This window comes from Prionailurus viverrinus, chromosome X (assembly GCF_022837055.1).
Source record: "Prionailurus viverrinus isolate Anna chromosome X, UM_Priviv_1.0, whole genome shotgun sequence".
Taxonomy (NCBI): Eukaryota; Metazoa; Chordata; class Mammalia; order Carnivora; family Felidae; genus Prionailurus; species Prionailurus viverrinus.
The window spans coordinates 77,759,060-77,782,618 of record NC_062579.1 but is presented as its reverse complement, the minus strand read 5'-3'; the positions used below and the strand labels follow the sequence as shown (position 1 = coordinate 77,782,618).

Genomic DNA, 23,559 nt, shown 5'->3' with positions numbered 1-23,559 from the left:
TAAAACCTCATAAAGGATCCAAAGCCAGAATAATCCAACTAAAAACCACATTTGACTGTTATTCAACATAGAATTGGAAGTCTCAGCCTCAGCAATCAGACAACACAAAGAAATAAAAGACATCCAAATTGGCCGGGAGGAGGTCAAACTTTCACTCTTCTCAGATGACATGATACTCTATATGGAAAACCCAAAAGATTCCACGAAAAAAAACTGCTAGATCTGATCCATGAATTCAGCAAAGTTACAGGATATAAAATCGATGAACAGAAATCAGTTGCATTCCTATACACCAACAATGAAGCAACAGAAAGAGAAATCAAGGAATCTATCCCATTTACATTTGCACCAAAACCCATAAAATACCTAGGAATAAATCTAACCAAAGAGGTGAAAAATCTATACACTGAAAAATATAGAAAGATTATGAAAGAAATTGAAGAAGACACAAAGAAATGGGAAAAGATTCCATGCTCCTGGATAGGAAGAACAAATATTGTTAAAACGTCGATACTACCTAAAGCAAACTACATATTCAATGCGATCCCTATCAAAGTAACACCAGCATTCTTCACAGAGCTAGACAAAATAATCCTAAAATTTATATGGAACCAGAAAAGACCCCAAATAGCCAAAGCAATCTCGAAAAAGAAAACCAAAGCGGGAGGCATCACAATCCCAGACTTCAAGCTATACTACAAAACTGTAATCATCAAGACAGTATGGTACAGGCACAAGAACACACATTCAAATCAATGGAACAGAATAGAGAACCCAGAAATGGAACCACAAACGTATGGCCAACTAATCTTTGACAAAGCAGGAAAGAATATCCAATGGAATAAAGACAGTCTTTTCAGCAAGTGGTGCTGGGAAAAATGGACAGCGACATGCAGAAAAATGAAACTGGACCACTTTCTTACACCATATACAAAAATAAACTTAAAATGGATGAAAGACTTCAATGTAAGACAGGAAGCCATCAAAATCCTCCAGGAGAAAACAGGCCAAAACCTCTTTGATCTTGGCCACAGCAACTTCTTACTCAAAATGTCTCCGGAGGCAAGGGAAACAAAAGCAAAAATGAACTATTGGGACCTCATCAAAATAAAAAAGCTTCTGCACAGTGAAGGAAACAATCAGCAAAACTAAAAGGCAACCGACAGAATGGGAGAAGATATTTGCAAACGATATATCAGATAAAGGGTTAGTATCCAAAATCTATGAAGAATTCATGAAACTCAATACCCAGAAAACAAATAATGCAGTGAAGAAATGGCCAACATATGAATAGACACTTTTGCAAAGAAGATATCCAGATGGCTAACAGACACATGAAAAAATGCTCAACATCACTCATTATCAGGGAAATACAAATTAAAACCACAATGAGATACCACCTCACACCTGTCATAATGGCTAACATTAACAATCAGGCAACAACAGATGTTGGCGATGATGCAGAGAAAGAGAATCTCTTTTGCACTGCTGGTGGGAATGCAAACTGGTGCCGCCACTCTGGAAAACAGTATGGAGGTTCCTCAGACAATTACAAATAGAACTACCCTACAATCCAGTAATTGCACTACTAGGTATTTATCCAAGGGATATAAGTGTGCTGTTTCAAAGGGGCACATATATCCCAATGTTTGTAGCAGAGCTATAGACAACCAAAGTATGCAAAGAACCCAAATGTCCATCGATGGATGAATGGATAAAGAAGTTGATGGGGGGTGGGAAGGAGGGGAGGATGGGTGATGGGTATTGAGGAGGGCACCTTTTGGGATGAGCACTGGGTGTTGTATGGAAACCAATTTGACAATAAATTTCATATATTGAAAAAAAAATAAAAGGTGCAGTTTGGGGGAGGGGAAAGTTGCAGACTCAACTCCCCTACAATTGCATGGGAAAGTTTTTTCCATGGTATACACAACGCTGAGCTACACTCTAGGTACTGCTGGTCACTGAGTGTGGAGACACAGAACAACAGGGAGGTCAATCTTAACCTTAACATGTAGGGGAAACTCCTTGACATCAAAGGGGGCGCTGATTCACAGCATTACTCTTCCCTTTTTTTTTTTTTTCTTTTCTACCTTGGTCTATTTAACTGTTCTGCATTTCAGAACATCAATACCATTGAGCAGCACCTAGGTGGCTCAGTCGGGAAAGCATGTGACTCTTGATTTCATCTCAGGTTATGATCTCATGATTTGTGAGTTTCAGTCCCACATCAGGCTGTGCGCTGACAGCATGGAGCCTGCTTGGGATTCTCTCTCTCCCTCTCTCTGCCCCTCCCCCACTTGTGCTGTCTCTGTGTCTCTCAAAATATATTCATTAATTATAAAACACGTTTGAAATCAATACTGTTGACAAAACATGAAAAGAGTAAAGGCTTTTCTTTAAAGATGTAATTCAAGTAAAATATTCATAAGGAAAGGTGCATATATTCAATTGTACCACTCCACAAATATTTACAAACTGAAAACATCGTTGTAACCAGCATCCAGATTGAGAAAGAGACAACCACCAGCACTCTAGAAGCACCTCATCCACACCCTTCCAGGTCCAAAGGAAATCCTTTTACTCACAGAATAAACCAGTTTTTACTCTAATTGAACTGTATGTAAATGGAATCACACATGATGTGCTGTTTTTTATTTGGTATCTTTTGCTTAAATTATGTTTATCAAATGTCTCCACAGTGTTACAATTGTGGAGATTTTAAATAAGGAAATTTTTGTGAAAATAGAGCAATGTTTGATACAGAGGGGGGAAAAAAGCTGAATTAAAAATTATGGCTGCTTTACAACCTGGGCCCCACAGAATGGCTCCCGCAAAGAAAGGTGGCAAGAAGAAGTGGTGTTCTGCCATCAATAAGGTAGTGACCAGAGCATACACCATCAACATTCCCAAGCGCATCCATGGAGTGGGTTTCAAGAAGCATGCCCCTCGGGCTCTCAAAGAGACCCGGAAATTGGCTATGAAGGAGATGGGAACCCCAGATGTGTGCATTGACACCAGGCTCAACAAATCTGTCTAGACCAAAGGAAAAAGGAATGTTCCATATGTCTGTGTGCGGTTGTCCAGAAAACGTAACGAGGATGAGGATTCACCAAACAAGCTATATATATTGGTTACCTATATACCTGTCACCACTTTCAAAAATCTACAGACTGTTAATGTGGATGAGAATTGCTGATTGTCAAATAAAAGTATAAAACTGTGTATACACACACACACACACACAAAGAAGATATGCTACATATATACAATGGAGCATTACTCAGCAATCAAAAAGAATGAAATCTTGCAATTTGCAAATACTTGGATGGAACTAGAGGGTACTATGCTAAGCGAAATTAGAGAAAGACAAATATCATATGATTTCATTCATATGAGGAATTTAAGATACAATACAGATGAATATAAGGGAAGGGAAGCAAAATAATATAAAAACAAGGAAGGGGACAAAACATAAGAGACTCTATAGAGAACAAACAGAGGGTTGCTGGAGGGGTTGTGGGAGGAGGGATGGTCTAAATGGGTAAGGGGCATTAAGGAATCTATTGCTGAAATCAATGTTGCACCATACGGTAACTAACTTGGATGTAAATTAAACAATAAATAAATTAAAAGTACAATAAAATAAATTATCCAAATATTTGTCAACTATAAAGCCTTACAAATACAACTTGGGGAATTCTTTGTTTTTATTTTATTTGTTTTCCCTTAAGTCTTCTTTTTTAGTTCCTGATTATAAAGTAATGTTTGTTCACTATAGAAAATTTGGAAAATATAGTACCAATCCTGAAGTGGCTATTGTTTGGTTATTTTCCAGGTTTTTCTTAAATTGCATTTAATATACAGGATAATATTAGTTTCACTTGTAGAATTAAATGATTGAACACTTACATTATAACACCTGGTGCTCATCACAACAAGTGCCCTTCTTAATACCCATCACCTATTTTAACCCATCCCCCCACCCTTGCCCACCTCCCATCTGGTAACCATCATTTTGTTTTCTATAATTAAGTCTTTTTGATAGTTTGTCTCCTGTCTTTTCTTTCTCTCCCCTATGTTCATCTGTTTCTTAAATTCCATATATGAAGGAAATCATATCATTCTCTGACTGACTTATTTCGCTTAGCATAATACTGTTTAGCTCCATCCAAATGACATGGCTGAATAATATTCCATTGTATATATATACATATACCATATCTTCTTTATCCATTCATCAACCGATGGACACGGGTCTCTCCATAATTTGGTTTTTGTTGATAACACTGCTATAAACATCAGTGTGCATGTATCCTTTTGAATTAGTATTTTTGTATCCTTTGGGTAAATACCTGTAGTGCAATTGCGGGATTGTAGGGTAGTTCTATTTTTAACTTTTTGAGGAACCTTCACACTGTTTTCCAGAGTGGTTAAATTAGTTTGCATTCCTACCAACAGGGTATGATGGTTCTCCTGTTTTCAAATCCTCAACAACACCTGTTTCCTGAGTTGTTAATTTTAGCGATTCTGACAGATGTGAGGTGGTATCTCATTTTGGTTTTGATTTGTATTTTTCTGATGATGAATGATGTTGAGCATCTTTTCATATGTCTGTTAGCCATCTGGATATCTTTTTTTGAAATGTTTCTGTTGATGCTTTTGCCCTTTTCTTCACTGGGTTGTTTCATTTTTGGGTGTTGAATTTGGTAAGTTCTTTATAGATTTTAGATACCTACCCTTTATTAGATATGTCATTTGCAAATATCTTCTCCCATTCCATCAGTTGCCTTTTAATTTTGTCAATTGTTTCTTTCACTAGGCAGAAACTTTTTATTTTGATGAAGTCCTCATAGTTTATTTTTACTTTTGTTTCCCTTACATCAAAACTACAATGAGATATCACCTCACACCAGTCTCAATGATTTTCACTGTTGGTGGGAATGCAAACTGGTGCAACCACTCTGGAAAACAGCATGGAGGTTCCTCAAAAAATTAAAAATAGAGGGGTGCCTGGGTGGCTCAGTCGGGTACGTGTCTGACTCTTGATTTCAGCTCAGGTCATGACCTCACAGCTTCATGAGTTCAAACCCCACATGGGCCCTGCTGACAGGGGAGCCTGCTTGAGATTCTCCCTCTTTCTCTGCCCCTCCCCCACTCACACTCTCTCTGTCTCTCTCAAAAGAAAGAAATAAACTTAAAAAATAAAAAAAAATAAAACTACCCTACAACCAGCAATTACACTACAAGGTACTTACCCAAAGGATACAAAAATGCTGATTCAAAGGGGCACATGCACCCTAATGTTTATAATAGCACTATCAACAATAGCCAAATTGTGAAAAGAGCCCAAATGTCCATTGACTGATGAATGGATAAAAAAGATGTGGTATACATATATAAAAGAACACTATTCAGCAATCAAAAAGAATGAAATCTTGCCATTTGCAACAACATGGGTGGAACTAGAGTGTATTATATTAAGTGAAATAAGTCAGTCAGAGAAAGACAAATATCATATGATTTCACTCATGTGGAATTTAAGAAACAAAACAGAAGAACATGGAGGAAGGGAAGGAAAAATAAGATAAAAACAGAGGGGGAGGCAAACCATAATAGAATTTTTAATGCAGAGAACAAACTGAGGGTTGCTGGAGGGGAAGTGGATGGGGGGATGGCCTAAATGGGTGATGGGAATTAAGGAGGGCACTTGTTTGGGATGAGCATTGGGTGTTATATGTAAGTGATGAATCACTGAGTTCTACTCCAGAAACCAATACTACACTGCATGTTAACAGTGTGAATTTAAATAAATAAATGTATAAAACCAATAAAAATTAAAATTAAAAAATGAAGTAAAATACTATGAGAAGCATTGCCATCAGTAACAGAATTTTCCAAAATGGTGACTGCAATTTGCTAAGGCTGTGTGGCTGGCCTTGAGCAAGTTATTTAACTTCTCTTCACTTCAGTTTCTTCATCTGTAAAATGAGAATAATAATAGTATGTGCTTTTTAGGGTATTGTGAGGATCAATAAAGTTAATATATATAACATGTTTACAACAATGCTTGGCACATAGTAAGGTGGATAAGTATTAGCTATTATTATTATTAATAAAGTTCTAACAAAGTAAAATCTTTGTTCAATAAACCATTCATTCTTTTTTTCTTTTAGAAAGAGAGAGAGAGTGCATACATGAGTGGGTGAGAGGGGTAGAGGGAGAGAGAGAGAATATTAAATAGGTTCCATGCTCAGCATGGAGCCTGATGTGGGGCTCAATCCCATGAACTGAGCTGAAATCAATAGTCAGATGCTCAACCAACTGAATCACTTAGGCACTCCAACCATTTCATTCTCAGAAAATTTAGCATATCTTAATAACTGTGCAAGCAAAATGTTTACAAGCAAAATTTACTTAGGTTCTAGGATTGGGTAATTTTAAACATGTCTTACACATACTTGAACACCTTAACATTCAAAAGTCTTGTGGGACATAATTAGGACAATTCTTCATTGTGTTAGAATGTCCTCATTGCAGAACATCTAACATTACTGACCTTCCCTTTTACTGAGTAGAACCCTTTAACATGTGACCACTAAAAACACCCTGACAAAATTTCAAAACAACCCCTTCTGGCAATATAATCCTATTAAGAATTCTAATCCAGGAGCAGGCCTAGGTACTATGCACCATTGTCTAAAATCAATGGGATAGACAGCTAGTTTCCTGGAAGGAGAACTTTGCTACATTCTAAATGTACTTCTATCTCAACCTGGGCTCAGATACTTATTACACACGTGATCTTGGGCTAGTCTTTTAATTGCTATGTGCCAAAGTTTGTCATTTACTTGTAAACTGTGGTTATAATAGTTCCTACCTTACAGGGTTGTATTTGTTGAGATAATGTATGCATAACACTCAGCAAATTATCTGGCTCAAAATAAATAGTAGTAGTTGTTGTTAACATCACTGTATGCTATGAGAAGAAAAGAGTAATCCCTTTATCTTTGCAGGTACTAGTGGCAGAGACTATTGGTATCCACCAAAGAGTCCATTTATTCTCGTATATTTCCCAGTCTCCATTGCAGTAAGGGTAGAGCCTTGTGATTGGTTCTGGCCAATTGAATTATGAGCAGAAGTGATGTGTCATTTAGAGGGCAAAGTACATAAGAGCTGGTATGCTGTATCCTTGTCTTTATCCTCCATGTCAGCTTTGCATGACAGAGAAATAAGCCTCTGATCAATACATCCCTATTTAACAGATGAAATTAAGGTACAAAGAATGTAAGACTAAATTGGCTTTATATGCAGTGACATTCAGTCTCATGTCTACTAATAGGCCATTCATGTAAACAAGGATTATGTTTCCAAATTCACCATTGCATCTAATTTCCCTCATGAAACTATCTAATAGAGGAGAATATAACCCTGTTGAGAGGAAGGTGCTAGGTTGTTAGTTATGCTCACTCACTAGCTAGGCAACTCTCTCCCAAACCCCAGCCTCATCTATGAAATTCACTTTCATGTCTTAACAAAATGACAAACTTATCCACCATGGACATGAAGTGTTATTCTTAAAGAGTCAACACAACAAATGATAAAATTATATCCATTAATGATCTCCTACAAACAATTCACTTCCATTTAGAAGTGGAAGTGGATATTAGAGGTCATGTCATCTAATACCTACCCTTTATAAATGAGGAAATTGAGGACAAATAATGGAAAAAGTATGACTCCACGATGACCAAGCTAGATAGTGATAGTCCTGGGATAATAAACAACACCCTAGATCAGTAATTCCATTAATAGAACATTCCATTAATGATCACTACCTCTGACATATGACAATCTAAATACACATGGCCTTGTTTCTACTTTTTTTTTGGTATGGGTCCATGAAGTTACATAAGAGGTTGAAACAGCACATCAAAATGAGCTGAGAGAAAGGCTAGATTTCATTAGAATATGAGAAAAGCTAGTTAAGAATATGTAAATGTATCCAGGAAAGGAAGATTAACACACCAAATCCCTATCCAACATTCTCTAGAATCATTAATCACCACAAAACATCTGTGCTGTCCATGAAGAATACATATTTAGAGTTCTTTGTCCCCAGGATGGGATTGCACAGAATGCTCTACCATTGTTCCCAGTAACTTCTGAAGTGAATGGATATCACTAAGGATAAAACATATGGCTAGGGTCAGGAGTGTGACCTATTAATGTATGGTGGGGACACTAGCTGGTTTGTAGAAGGAGTGATCCCAACTTATATCTTGAATTCCTAAGCCTTAGGTCTGATGAAGTGACCAACCCAGCCCAACCCTTTGGTCTCCAGAAGCACCAGGAATCAGAGAATTTCATTCATCCCTGAGAAGTTTGTATCTCCAGCCAAATATTTCCTCAGCCACTCCAGCCTCTCCAGTCTCTCCATATTTAGTCTCAGGACCATACAAAAGGAGAAAACATCATCAGGATGCAATATGCCTTGATCTCAAACTCCCTTTCTGTGGAAAAGCTCCTAGCTTGCTCTCTCCATTCCCACTGCCATATTGTAAACTAGTAAATCTCAGCACAAGCAGATGAAGGCCACATAGGCCCAGCTGCCCTGTGTAGGCCTTGGGAAAAACATTTGTCATGTGTTACACACCAGGGTCTTGAATTACAGCATGCAGTGCTGAGGAGGATCCATTTATATAAAAAGAACTTTTTTAAAGTATATTCTGTTAATTTTTACATCATCTATACCTAGAAATTGAATATTTTCTTTCCTTGGTGGGAGGGGGATGGAGGGCAGACAGGGCCCAGTGAATAAAGCTGCCAGAATACCTCCATTATGCAGAATGCTGACAGGGCAAAACGTGGTGCATACCCAAGTGGGTTTTCTCAGGTTTTCCAGTTGTCAGTGTCTTAGTGAAATCATTAGTGAATTCCCTCAAGATCCCAGAATGCATATTATCTGGACCTGCTGATTAGTATATATTTCAAATTTGTTCACTTGCTTTCTTCTTTTTTGTTTATCAGTCGCTCTCACTAAGAATTTTATTACACTCAAAGGTCTCTACTCTTTCTGTTCTTTTTTTGTTCTTTTTCTTTTATTTTATTAAGTTTTTATTTTAATTCCAGTATAGTTAACATACGGTGTTATATTAGTTTCAGGTATACAATATAGTGATTCAATAATTTAATACATTACTCAGTGCTCATCATAATAAATGTACTCTTTAATCTCCATCACCTGTTTCACCCATCCCGCCCCCCACCCACAACCCCTCTGGTAACCATCAGTTTGTTCTCAAGAGTCTGTTTCTTGGTTTGTCTCTTTCTCTTTCTTTTCTTCTCCTTCGCTTGTTTGTTTCTTAAATTCCATATATGAGTGAAACCATATGGTATTTGTCTTTCTCTGACTTATTTTGCTTAGCATTATACCCTCTAGCACCATCCATGTTTCTGCAAATGACAAGATCTCATTTTTTTATGGCTGAGTAATATTCAATTGTATGTGTGTGTTTGTATACATATACACTACAACTTCTTTATTTATTCAACAATCCATGGACACTTGGACTGTTCCCATAATTTGGCTATTGCAGAAAATGCTGCTATAAACGTAGGGGTGCATGTATATATTTGAATTAGTATTTTTGTATTCTTTGGGTAAATACCCAGTAGTGGAGTTTCTGGATCGTAGGGTAGTTCTATTTGTAACTTTCTTAGGAACCTCCATATTGTTATTCAGAGTGGCTACACCAGTTTGCATTCCCACCAACAGAGCAAGAGCTTTTCCCTTTCTCTACATCATTGCCAACATCTTTTGTTTCTTGTGTTGTTGATTTTAGCCATTCTGACAGGTGTGAAGTGATATCTCATTGTAGTTTTGATTTGCATTTCCCTGATCATGAGTACTGAGCAACTTTTCATGTAGCCATTAGCTATCTCTATGTCTTCTTTGGAGAAATGTCTGTTCATATCTTCTGCCCATTTTTAAAATTGGATTTTTTTTTGGTATTGATTTGTATAAGTTCTTCGTATATTTTGGACACTAAACTTTTATCAGATACATTATTTGCAAATATGTTCTCCAATTGAGTAGGTTGCCTTTTAGTTTTGTTGATTGTTTCATTTGATTTCCAGAGCTTTTTATTTTGGTGTAGTCCCATAGTTCATTTTTCCTTTTGTTTCCCTTGCCTCAGGAGACATATCTAGAAAGATGTTGCTATGGCTAATGTCAGAGACATTACCGCCTGTGCTCTTTTCTATGATTTTTATAGTTTCAGGTCTCACATTTAGGTCTTTAATCCATTTTGGGTTTGTTTTCATGTATGGTGCAAGAAAGTGGTCCAGTTTCATTCTTTTGCATGTAGCTGACCAGTTTTCCCAATACCATTTGTTGAAGAGACTCTCTTATTCCTATTTCATATTCTTGTTTCCTTTGTCAAAGCTTAATTGACCATATAACTGTGGGTTTATTTCTGGGCTTTCTATTCCATTCAATAGAATGGAATCTATGTATCTATTTTTGTGTCAGTACCATACTGATTTTATTACTGCAGTTCCGCAATATACCTTGAAGTATGGAATTGTTATACCTCCAGTTTTGTTTTTCTTTCTCAAGATTGCTTTGGCTATTCAGTGTCTTTTATGATTCCCTACACATTTTAGGATTCTTTTTTTCTATTTCTGTAAAAAATGCTGTTGGTATGTTAATATGGATCGCATTAAATGTGTATATTGTTTGGGGCACTATAGACATTTTAACCATATTTGTTCTTCCAATCCATGAGCATATACTGTGTTTTCCATTTCTTTGAGTCATCTTCAGTTTCTTTCATCAATGTTTTAGTTTTCAGAGTACAGGTCTTTCACCTCTTTGGTTAGGTTTATTCCTAGGAATCTTAATATTTTTGGTACAACTGTAAATGAGACTATTTTCTTAATTTCTCTTTCTGCTGCTTAATTATTAGTGTATAAAAGTGCAACTGATTTCTGCACATTGATTTTGAATACTGTAACTTTACAGAATTTGTTGATCAGTTCTAGCAGTTTTTGGTGGAGTCTTCAGGGTGTTCTATATATAGTATCATGTCATCTGCAAATAGTGAAAGTTTTACTTTTCCTTACCAATTTGGATGCCTTTTATTTCTTTTTATTGTCTGATTGCTGTGTCTAGGACTCCCAATACTGTGTGGAATAAAAGTGGTGAGAGTGGATATCCTTGTTCCTGACCTTAGGAGAAAATCTCTCAGTCTGTCAGTTTTTCCCCATTGTAGATGAAGTTAATTGTGGGTATTTCATACATGGTCTTTAAATGTTGAGGTATGTTCCCTCTAACCCTACTTTGTTGAGGGTTTTTATCGTGAATGTGTGTTGTACTTTGTCAAATGCTTTTTCTGCATCTATTTAAATGATCACATGTCGCTTATCCTCCTATTGATGTGATGTATTATGTTGACTGATGTGCAAATATTGAACCCTTGTATCCTGGAAATAAATTCCACTTGATTTTGGTGAATGATTTTTTAAAATGTATTGTTGGATTCAGTTTGCTAGGACTTGTTGAGGAATTTTACATCTATGTTCATCAAAGACATTGGCCTGTAGTTCTTTTTTTTTTCTTTATTTAAATTTACATTCAGGGCGCCTGGGTGGCGCAGTCGGTTGAGCGTCCGACTTCAGCCAGGTCACGATCTTGTGGTCCGTGAGTTCGAGCCCCGCATCAGGCTCTGGGCTGATGGCTCAGAGCCTGGAGCCTGTTTCCGATTCTGTGTCTCCCTCTCTCTCTGCCCCTCCCCCATTCATGCTCTGTCTCTCTCTGTCCCAAAAATAAATAAACGTTGAAAAAAAAATTTTAAATTTACATCCAAGTTAGTTAGCATATAGTACAACAATGATTTCAGGAGTAGATTCCTTAATGCCCCTTACTCATTTAGCCCATCCCCTCTCCCACAACCCCTTAAGTAACCCTCTGTTCTCCATATTTAGGAGTCTCTTATGTTTTGTCACCCTTCCTGTTTTTATATTATTTTTGTTTCCATTCCCTTATGTTCATCTGTTCTGTGTCTTAAAGTCCTCATATGAGTGAAGTCATATGATATTTGTCTTTCTCTAATTTTGCTTAGCATAATACCCTCTAGTTCCACCCATGTATTTGCAAATGGCAAGGTTTCATTATTTTTGATTGCCAAGTACTACTCCATTGTGTGTGTGTGTGTGTGTGTGTGTGTGTATGTACCATATCTTTATCCATTCATTCATTGATGGACATTTGGGTTCTTTCCATACTTTGGCTATTGTTGATAGTGCTGCTATAAACACTGGGGTACATGTGCCCTTTCAAAACAGCATACCTGTATCCCTTGGATAAATACCTAGTACTGCAATTTCTGGGTCGTAGGGTAGTTCTATTTTTAATTTTTTGAGGAACCTCCAACTGTGTGGCTCTCTTTTTTAGTGCTGTGTTTATCTGGTTTTGTTATCAGAATAATGCTGGCCTCATAGAATAAATTTGGAAGTTTTCCTTCCTCTTCTATTTTTTGGGATAGTTTGAGAAGAATAGGTATTAACTCTTCTTTAAATGTTTGGTAAAATTCACCTGTGAAGAAGTGTGATCCTAGACTTTAGTTTGTTGGGAGTGTTTTGATTACTAATTCAATTTCCTTGCTGGTAATTGCTATGTTCTGCTCCTTTCTAAAGATTATTTTCATTTAGTCAATTTGCTTTAATTATGTATATAACATGTAATTATATACATAAATATATGCATATTTATATACATATACAAACATATATATATACATACATACACATACATATATACATATATGGTTGAGTGTTGTAATTCTGTGTGTGTGCACAATATTTATAGCTATTTTCAGGAAAGTTGCTGTTTAAAGATCTGATCTCCCTTAAGCACAAATACCCTAAACAAGATCTTTGTGATTAAGTAATTAATTCCTTAATTACTTAATTCCTTAATCCATACCTATATTTTCCTGCTCAAATCAATTCCTCCTTTACCTTTCCAGCTGCTTCAAGGTTTAGAGAGAATGCAGTTTGGGGTAGTAAATGCTTTAGGGCAGTTGCTTTCGAATTTTAGCATGCATCATAATTCCCTGGAGGGCTTGTCAAAACATGGATGCTAAGAACACTCAAGTTTGATTCAGTAGGTCTAGTGGAGAGGAGAGTGCTTTGAATTTGCATTTCCATAACAAATTCCCAGGTGACAGTGATGCTGCTGGTCTGAGGACCACACTTTGAGAACCACTGCTTTGGGAACTGTGGTGAAGAGGCTTGGAATCTTACTGATGCAAGCCTGCCTGACTCTGACTCTGACTCCATAGATCAAAAATCCTCCTAGGGCATACAACAAGAGAGAAAAATAAGATTCCTGTTTGCATGTGCCAATCTGAGGAAAAAGATCACAGAGTATTATTCCACCCTTTACTAGAACTATGCAAGTTTACACAGAATGGTAACCCACACTTGTGAGAAATGAGGGGGTAAAGTATGTAATAACATGTACAAATTAGCTGTCCATGTTTGCTGGACACTGATTAGACTAGAACAGATAAAGGGAAAAAATCATGTATTTATCTCTGGCCTAGGCAAGCTTAACATTATCTGTCTCAAACTTTAGTGTGAAAATTTAGATTGCAAAAGTCCTCATCAGACCTCCTTGATGTGGATCTTACAGAACTTGCACAGGAACTCACACTTTAACAGGTAATTCTGGTGCAGGTGGCATAAGGACCACACATTGAGAAGAACTGTTCTAATAGTACAAAGGCAGGACACATCATAAAGAGACCAGAATAATGCTTATAAGAAAATCTAGAGCAGGTGTCACTTTATGTAGTGGGGGCAACATACTCAGGGCTAGCAAACCAATGGAGTGACCAGAGTAAAATGTGTTCCTGAAAATGGCATTTAAGATTTTGGGAAACATAAACAGAGATTTATTTAATAAAATAAAATTTAAAAAACTATCTCTAGCACTGAGCGACTGAAAAATAACTAAACTAATGTTTTGTTTAAAGACTTACATATTTTCTTCAAAGTACTTGTATTAACTAACTGCATCTTCAATATATTTCTGTGAACTCACCTTGTTCCATTTGAAAGATGAATGAGTAGAAACCTAGAGGCCACTTTGCCCCTGGTCACACAAGTGGCTTAATTAAGATTAGAACTCAGGCCTCAGGACTTTCCTGAAACCCCTCAGTTGTGCCAGGCTAAAGCCACAGTACGAGATGAGCAAAAATACACTTCATGGTCTATAAAGTTGGCTTCATTTTGGGTGTTATGCCATGTTTTTGTGCTGGAAGCTCAAAGAACATGGTGCTGGTTAACATGAACCATAATAAATAAGCGGATTGCTTCCTTCACTTTGGTGTATTTTGCCTTCTGGACTATACTTCAAAATCATCCAAGACTATAATCACAGGGTAGAGGGAAAGAGAGGATAGACACCACCCATGCCCATTACTCTCATTACTCTTTGCATTATGATTGTTTCAGGAACACAGCATAAGACTCTGCTCTGTTATAAGCTTTTGAAAAAGTTATTTTGGGAAAATTAGCATAATCTGGTATTCCTTTGCCATCTGCAAACTGCATTTACCTGAAGCAGCTGTCCCTAATTATTAAACACCCTTATGCATCTAGTATGGTCCCATATGTCTATATAGTAAATAGCTTTTCCTAAATGAAAAATCATTGACCAAAGATAGACCAATCAGGGCTAAGTTTAAAAAGCCAGCAAATAGTTACTCTGTTGTTGTTGGTTAGAACATGCAACACTCCAAATTTAAAGACTATGATACAGACGGTCTCAAAGACCACCCAACCATAGGAATTAGAGGGCACAAAAGCACTGGCCAGAAGAATAGAAATTGTATAAATATGAAATATTGGGTGGAATTTCTAAATCTAACAGAATCCCTCCTATCTTACAGATCAGGTCAAAAGGCATGTATTTTATCTGTACCAAACTTCCTGATCCTTAAATTTCATTAGCTATGAGAAAGAACACTCAGTCTCCCATTTCCTAATTATTGGAGGAAAGCAGACATTTTGAAAAGAGTTTTTATTGATTTGCTTTTTGCATAATCTATTAGCATTCCAACTTGTCAGAATACTTGTTCTGTAGCATTTGGGTGGGGGGAGTTATAAAGAAATAGAGCTGTGAGAGTACAGCACTCTGTCAGCAGGGCTTGCAAGCCATCCCATTATAAAAACACATTCTAGAGTTTGCCTTAATACTTTCTGCATTCAGTAGCTGGCCTCTGCCCTGCCCAGAGGAATAACTTAGGTACTTGACATTTCACCTTCCATTTCTTCCAGCTCCTACTTTTTTTCCCCTACTTCAGGGAACAGGAGCAATGAGCCTCACTTCACAGGATATAGAGACAATTTTAATGAATATAAGGGTGTTCCCTTCACAGGATATAGAGACAATTTTAATGAATATAAAGGTGTTAGGTGCAAGAAAAAAAATGCAGACACTATTTTTTCCTTACTGTGAACTAATGCTCAGTATCAAAGGACAGAAACAAAACAGCACAAAAGTAACAAACTTTCATCAGAGCCCAAACTTTTATAGCCAATTATTTCTTCCCCTTTCAAGATACACGAGGAATGCAACAGATCAAATAAATATGATTTTCTACTTTTCTGACATATTTTAAACCTCTCCCTGGGCAGTTCTTTGTAAACCAACATAAAACATTACCTTCATTTGTATTTCCATGGAAGAGCCCTATACAACTATACTGCTTGGAATTCATGTGGTTGAGACCCTCCAGTATCCTTTGATTTGAGCAAAAATTGCAGTGGTCTTCTCTAATTGTTGTGGTACCAGAATGCATGGAAGGTGTTCTGGGAGAAGTATGTAACTGTGTTCTGGATCCATTCTGAGGGAAAGCCACACTTTAGTGCCTCCTCTTCCTTTTTCTACTTCCAGTTTGCCCTTTCTACCCTCCTGGCAGATAGTGTGAGTTTTTGAAAAAAGAAAAAAAAATGAGAAAAACTGCTTTTTCTCTTTTCTCCTAACTACCTTAAGTCTTACATGTAAATTGGTACTTGCACAATTTCTCCTACATTTCTCCTGGTAGAAATGAATTTCATCTAACATTCTGAGACCAGATCTTGAGATAGTGACCTAGATACAGAATCTAGCTCATTTGTTCAATAGGTGTACTGTTTTTGCAAACAATAAAAGAAACCACTACTACTTATTGATTACTTATTGTTGCAAAGCACTTTACCTGTTCCATCCCATTTCACCTTCACTATTTACTGTTACCTGCATTTTACAGTTTGGAAAACTAAGGCATTGAGAAATTGTTTAACTTCTGGTAATGAAATTGAGACTTCAAACCAATATGTATGACTCCAAAGCCTGTGCTTTTGATCACTATATTTTACTGCCATTCAGTCAGATCAATTCTTCCAAGAGGCAAAAAAAAAATGTTTAAAAGAAGTAATAGTTAGAAAATTATTGTGCTTTTCTCTTTTGCCTTCTTGAGTACTTAACTTACACCTTATTCTGCCTGAGGCAATCATTTGGTGAGAGGATAGGAATGGAGACATTAGCATTTATGACAGAAGGAGAAGAAATGAAGAGAAAGTCAGGGCAGTATTCACTTCTAACATAAAAAAAAAGATTATGGAGTAGGGCAATAGCCTTATAATCCAAGCTTTTGTCCTATGACAGTAATAAGTGTAATTGATAGGATTTTTACTATTACCTACATGTCTCTTTTCCGTTTCTTTGCCAGGAAATATATTTCCTGGCAAAGAAACGGAAAAGAGACATGTAGGTAATAGTAAATATATATATATATATATATATATATATATATATATATATATATTCCAAATTCCTTTGTCTCCTCCTTTAGCAAATCAAGGGTTAAGTCTTAAGGATTCAGGTTACAGAGTGCCCCATAAAAAGACATTTCCTCGTGACAGCTAGGCCAACTCTATGTTAGAAGCAGGATACAACCTAGTAGAGGTAAAATAATATTTCTACTTTCCCAGTCTGGGGGAAATTATGAGAGGAATACAAGAGAGACAGAGGCAGGAAAGAGAGATAAGTCTGCAGAGAGAAGCATAGTAAGTAAGGGTAACACTACTCCCCAACTAAACTATGAGAGGCTACCTCACATACTTCCCTATAGACATATACATTAAAATCTCTTTGGTAAGGCAGAGAGACCCTGGAGCTTAGTTTTCCCCAAAGGACTTCAGTTTCCAGGAGGAATGGATATGGAAGTAAGAGACATTGTGCCTGCCATGAAAACCACTGTGGCAAAGAAATGAGTCCACTCCAGAGACTTGCCAGTGGGCTAGAAGACCTGGCAGAGACTCAGACAGTAGGGGCTGAGAGGAAGCAGAGGCAAACAGGGCACATTTCCAGGCTCTGACTAAACCAAGAAAAGGGAGTCAAATTACAATTGGTGAAACTGGAACTTTCAGCTGTAAACACCAGTGGAACAAGCAGTAAACAGGAGACAAGGAGCATCAGTCAGCCACCAGAACCAGAGCACAAAGGCTACCTGAATCCAAGAATCCTGATCTTCTCCTTACGCTGTTAAAAAAACAAAATTCAACCAAGTAAATCTGAACATCTAACTGGTTTTATTAAGTGATTTGTAAATGGGGCAGCATCCCACACAGCAAGCAGAAATATGCTCATAGGAGTTGTACAAAATGGAAAGGTTTTTATAGGAAAGAGGGTGGGGCAGGAAGTTATTAGCAAAGGGGGAAAAAAAAGGATTGTTTCAGGAAAGGTCACCTTCCCCTAGGGGAAAGGGAAAGGGTCTTACTAGGTCTTATTACTTCCTCTTGCTTTGGGGGATGGAGAGGGCCCATGTGACAATTCCCTCATTGGTGCTGACTAGAAAATTTCCAGATTCACTGACTTAAAATACCACTGCTGGAGAGGTTGAAACTGCACTTAAGTCTTGGTTTGCTACCTTGGAGGCAAATGACTCCACCTTGTGCCTGTGGCTTTATTTTTAACAACACTAAGAGGTTCTACAAGCCCTCTCCTCATATACTCAGACACCATCTTATGGAAAAAGTAGGGAAAAGTTATCCGACACTGCGTTTTTATTTAAGAGAAACTGAACACTATCTAAAAAGATCATTTAAATTGGAAGTTGGCAAACAATGGTCCATGGGTCAAATCTGCCACCTGTTTTGGTAAATAAAGTTTTTTGGAACTTAGCAGCTCCTGTTCATTTATATACTGTATATAGCTGCCTTCATTCTCAGAGTTGAGTACTTTGCAACAGAGACTATAGGCTCACAAGCCTAAAATATTTATTATGTAGTTCTCTACAGAAAAGTTTGCCAATCCATGGTTTAAATTACCAAATCAGACTAAGTTTTAAGCCAAATTAGATATATATAATTTTGGTACCCACTCTTCTTAAGTGAGTAGATAGATGGGCTCAAAAGAAAGGCCAGATTAGATATAGGCACAATTGTACAAGTTGGTTTTCTCTGCACATCCAAGTTGTCCTGTACATTACATCTGCAATGTTGCTATAATCATTTCAGATAATAACATTTATCTTTTACAATTATACAGTGCTTTATAGCTTTTAAAGTGCATTTATTTCCACTGGCTCATCTAATCTTCATAAAAATTTCTGTGAGAAAGGGATTATTAGCCCCATTTCATAGATGAGGGCATAGTTGAGTCTCAGTGAGTTTAAGTCTCAAGATCACACATCTAGTAAGAAATACACAATGTGACCTCAGTTGTTCAATTACATGTCTACTGTACTTCCCACTCAACCACAGCCAAACTACTAGGAGTATAAATTCTAACGCAACCAAAGTAGAATCATGTCCCTACAAACTTAGAAACGGGTTCTCCAGATATTTTCTGAGTCATCAAAATAGAGTTTTTAAGCCTAAATGTCCAACCAATATTTTCTAAGAAGTATGTTGCATTATTTATTTGCTGTATGACAAATTGGAAAACTTACCATCTGCTTTACTTGGAGCCCTTTTCCAAGGGAGTAAGTAGGATAGTGTCATTTTTAAGAGTACATACATGCTCTGGCATCTAATTGGCCTGGATTGAAGTTCAGCGCTGCAACTTCCCATCTGTGTGACCTTGAAAACATAACTTAATCTCTCTGAGCTTCAATTTCCTCATATGTTAAAATGGAAGGTTTTTTGTTTTTGTTTTTGTTTTTGTTTTTTTTAGGATTAAATGAGATGATGCACGTTAAGTACTTAGCACAGGACCTGGAACATAGATAGCATAAATAAGTGACTACTCAATAGAAGACGTTTAATGTAAATGGTACAGCCACTCTATAACAGAGTATAACAGAGCCTTAAAAATTAAACATACAAATAACATATGACCAAGAATTTGTATGTACTCCTGGGCATTTATCCAAAAGAAATGAAGATTTATGCTCACATATAAGCCTGTACATGAATGTTTATGGCAGCTTTAATTATAATAGCCCAAAACTGGAAACAACCCAGATGTCCTTAAATAGATGAATGATTAAACAAACTGGTAATGCATACCATGGAATGCTACTCTTCAAAGAACAAAACAAAACAAAAAAATCAAACAAACGGGTGGGGAGGAAACAAACTATTGATATACAAAACAACTTGGATGAATCTCCAGGGAATTGCATTGCCTGAAAAAGCCAATTTAATTTTTTTATATATGAAACTTATTGTCAAATTGGTTTCCATACAATACCCAGTGCTCATCCCAAAAGATGCCCTCTTCAATACCCATCACCCACCCTCCCCTCCCTCCCACCCCCCATCAACCCTCAGTTTGTTCTCAGTTTTTAAGATTCTCTTATGCTTTGGCTCTCTCCCACTCTAACCTCTTTTTTTTTCCTTCCCCTCCCCTATGGATTTCTGTTACGTTTCTCAGGATCCACATAAGAGTGAAAACATATGGTATCTGTCTTTCTCTGTATGTGAAAAAGCCAATTTCAAAACGTTACATACTGTATGATGCAATTTATATAACATTCTTAAGATGACAAATTATGGAGATGGAGAACAGGGCAGTGGTTCCTAGGAGTTAGAAAGGGGGAGAAGGAAAGATGGCTGTAACTATAAAAGGGTAGTACAAAAGATCCTTGTACTGCTGGAACTGTTCTGTAACTTGACTTCGGTGGTGGTCACAAGAATCTACACATGCGATAAAATTACATGGGCTAAATGGGTAAGGCGCATTAAGGAATCTACTCCTGAAATCATTGTTTCACTATATGCTAACTAATTTGGATGTAAATTTAAAAAATAAAAAATAAAATAAAATAAATTTAAAAAATTTAAAAAAATTACATAGAACTAAGTACATGCAAACACACACAAATGAACACATGTAAAACTAATAAAATATGAATAAGACCAATGTATTATATCAGTGTCTATTTCCTGGTTGTACTATATGTTGTATTATAGTACTACATATAATAAATGTATATTATATATAATATACTACTGTACTATAGTTTTGCGAGATATCTTTGGGGGGAGCTGAGTAAAAGGTACACAAGATCTCACTATATTAGTTCTTAAATCTGTATAAGAATCTATAGTTATCTCAAAATAAAAGTTTAAAAAAGACTATTAATGTATTTCTTCTACAACAGGCATAACCCAATATAAGCTGCCACTGTATATAGCAAAGCCCCTTGTGCACCTGGGCATCATCATATTTTATAATAAACAAAGGTCAATTTTTTAGATGTTTTCTTGGGATCCTGGATTTAAACTTTTACTACTATTTATAATCATTTCGGCAGAGAGAGCAGTTTCCCACTTATAACTTAACACCCAGTATTTGTCTAAAGAAGCCTGTTAACCATCACATCACTCACAAATCAACAGATACAGAAGTGTCTCCACAAAATCTGAGATGTACAGTCAGCTAGACCTGGGTTTTAGTTCTTGCTCTGCAACCTCACCAGCTTTCTGATAATTATCAAGTCATTGAACTTCATTATACCTAGTAGTTATGAAGCTGAAATAAAAAGAGAACAGTGGGAAAATGTAGAGGATCTTAGATTGCAGGTATATTTCTTCTACACTCCCTTATGCATACACAGACTCCTACCTAACACAGTTCCCATTCATGAAAATATGATGTAATCATGTGTACATTTAAAAAAATGAAAAAAATTCTCTGGTGACCTCAGACTATTTAAGGGAAGTACAATTTTTTTAATGTTTTGTTTATTTTTGAGAGAGCACAAGAGGGAGAGGTGCAGAGAAGCGGGGACAGAGGATCAGAAGCAGGCTCCACGCTGACAGCAGTGAGCCCAAAGCAAGGCTTGAACTCATGGACCTGAGCTGAGGTCAGACGCTCAGCCAACTGAGCCACACAGGCACCCCAGGGAAGTACATTTTTTTAATAAAAGTACCATGTCAGTATCCTGGTTATGATATTGTACTACAATTATGTAGGATGTAACCATTGGGGGAAACTGGGTAAAGGATGAATGGGATTTCTCTGTACTATTTTTGCAATTTATATGAATCTGTAATTACTTCAAAATAAGAAAAGTGTTTTTAGAAAGAGGTAAATGTGTAATGGTTCTGACGCTCTTGAGTATAATCATCTATTAAAACTAAAAATTTGATTCCTTTCCTCCAAATACTTTGAAATTTTGTTTAAAAAACCCTCAGACTTGAGTGGGACCTTAGAAATTATTCAAATTAGCTGATACAGAGATCTCTTGCACAATTTCCCTAACATATTTGAATACTTCCACTGACATAAAACTCACTCCCTGCCAATGGAGTCTATTAATTTCTTCACTTTTTAAATTTCAATTCATGTTAATTAACATATAGTGTAGTATTGGTTTCAGGAGTGGAGGGCCCTATCTATTTAGAAGCAGATTTAATACTTGAAAAACTTTTCATTGTATTGACCTGAAATCTGCCTCCTTTCAATTTTAACCTTTGGTTCATATTTTTCCCTACTCCTCATTCCCAATGTAGTAAGAAAGCATTTGGGGTGGACTTTTTTAGAATGTTGAAATAAATATTTATTTCTCCATGTAGTCTAGGAAATAAGAAAATAGCTGATACCTTTCTCTTTTATCCATAGAGGCAGATAACTGCTATCATTTCCTATGGAAACATCAGAACAATAATCAACCTAACTTAACAAATTCAACAATATATAGTGATAATAATGGGAAATTATAAGACTGTGCCTTAGATTTACATAATACCTTTTCTCTGAACAGCAGCTAATAAAAAGGCTGGTGTTAGTGCCTCTTATGTCTTAGAAGCAAGGAACTTCTCAGAAACACCTTGTCTTTATTGTAACTTATGTCATTTGGAAGGGCAATTTCCAAATTTGTGCTTTTTTTACCCATTGTATTATGAAAAGCTAAGAGGGAAAAAGGATTTCTTGAGGGAAAAAGGATTGCTTAAAGCACCGTCCAGGTGTAAAGAATTAGCACTTCTTTGGATTTTCTGGAAATTTACATGTGAAATCCTCACTAATACTAATGTGAATTCTGGAACTGTGTAAATAAATCCTCCATATCAAGAAGAAAAACATGCTATCTAGAGGACTTCAACTGACATATTCCATTAACTCCTGAGATTCTTAATTAATTGTTTTTTTTTCCTTTTAATCATTGCCCTGTCCCCACTACTGCCCCCACAATAGAAAAAAAAATCTATTTTCCATTATGAAAATCAATGCAGCTCTCTCTCTCCTTGACCAAGCTCAGAATGGGAACTATAAGCATAACATGACCCTTTGAAACCTTCTTTCACAGCCAAATCCTCTGCTCTCTCAGATTTCCATGTGATAGCAAGGGCTTTTGCCCTCTGTGGCACTAAGCACTCATAAAAAAATTTTTATTGGTAATTATTGTTATTATTTTCCATTTGGTAAGTGGAAATATTGTCCATTTAGGCTAAAAGGTCTCATCCCGTGTACTCCTCCCAACAGCTCATGAAATGGTGCTGACACTGCTTCAAAATGTAAACTACTGTCCTTGGTTGTTTTGGTGGTGGCTGGGCAGGGCAAGTGGGGAGAAGTTTATGAGATTGTCAGCCCTGCGGAATATATATGGCAGTGAGTCATGAGTGAAAATGTAGGATCCAGGATCAGAAGAGCCGAGGTAAGTCTGAGACAGAAGAAAGGGAACTGGCACAAAAATGAGGTAGTCCTGGGGAAGGACCTGGGACCCAGTGCCCAAGGCAGGGGCTGGTGTGAGCATTCCAGAATTGGAGTAAGGGTAGGGAACCAGAAACAAAAGGTTATAGCAAAGCTTCAAGTCAGAACCATCCAAGCAAGATAGAGTTGGGCTCAAAGGCAATAGAAGGCACAGAGTGTCCAAAAAGTCAAAAGTTTAGTGGGTAAATTAGCAGCAGGAGGTCATACTTATTAGGGTCTGAGCAAGGTGGAAAAATGAAACTTCAGGCCAATAGACTGACCCCAGGAAGACTATAGGAAGAGAATAAGGATAAAGATAAGAAAAGAGCAATGAAAAGAACCTGAAAAACTGAGGCATTTTACTT

General features: G+C 36.8%; 1 pseudogene; it reads left to right on the top strand.

Annotated features, from left to right (window-relative positions):
- Nucleotides 1-2,824: 2,824 nt before the first annotated feature.
- LOC125157489 (60S ribosomal protein L31-like) lies at nucleotides 2,825-3,199 on the top strand (annotated as a pseudogene).
- The last annotated feature ends 20,360 nt before the right edge of the window (nucleotides 3,200-23,559 follow it).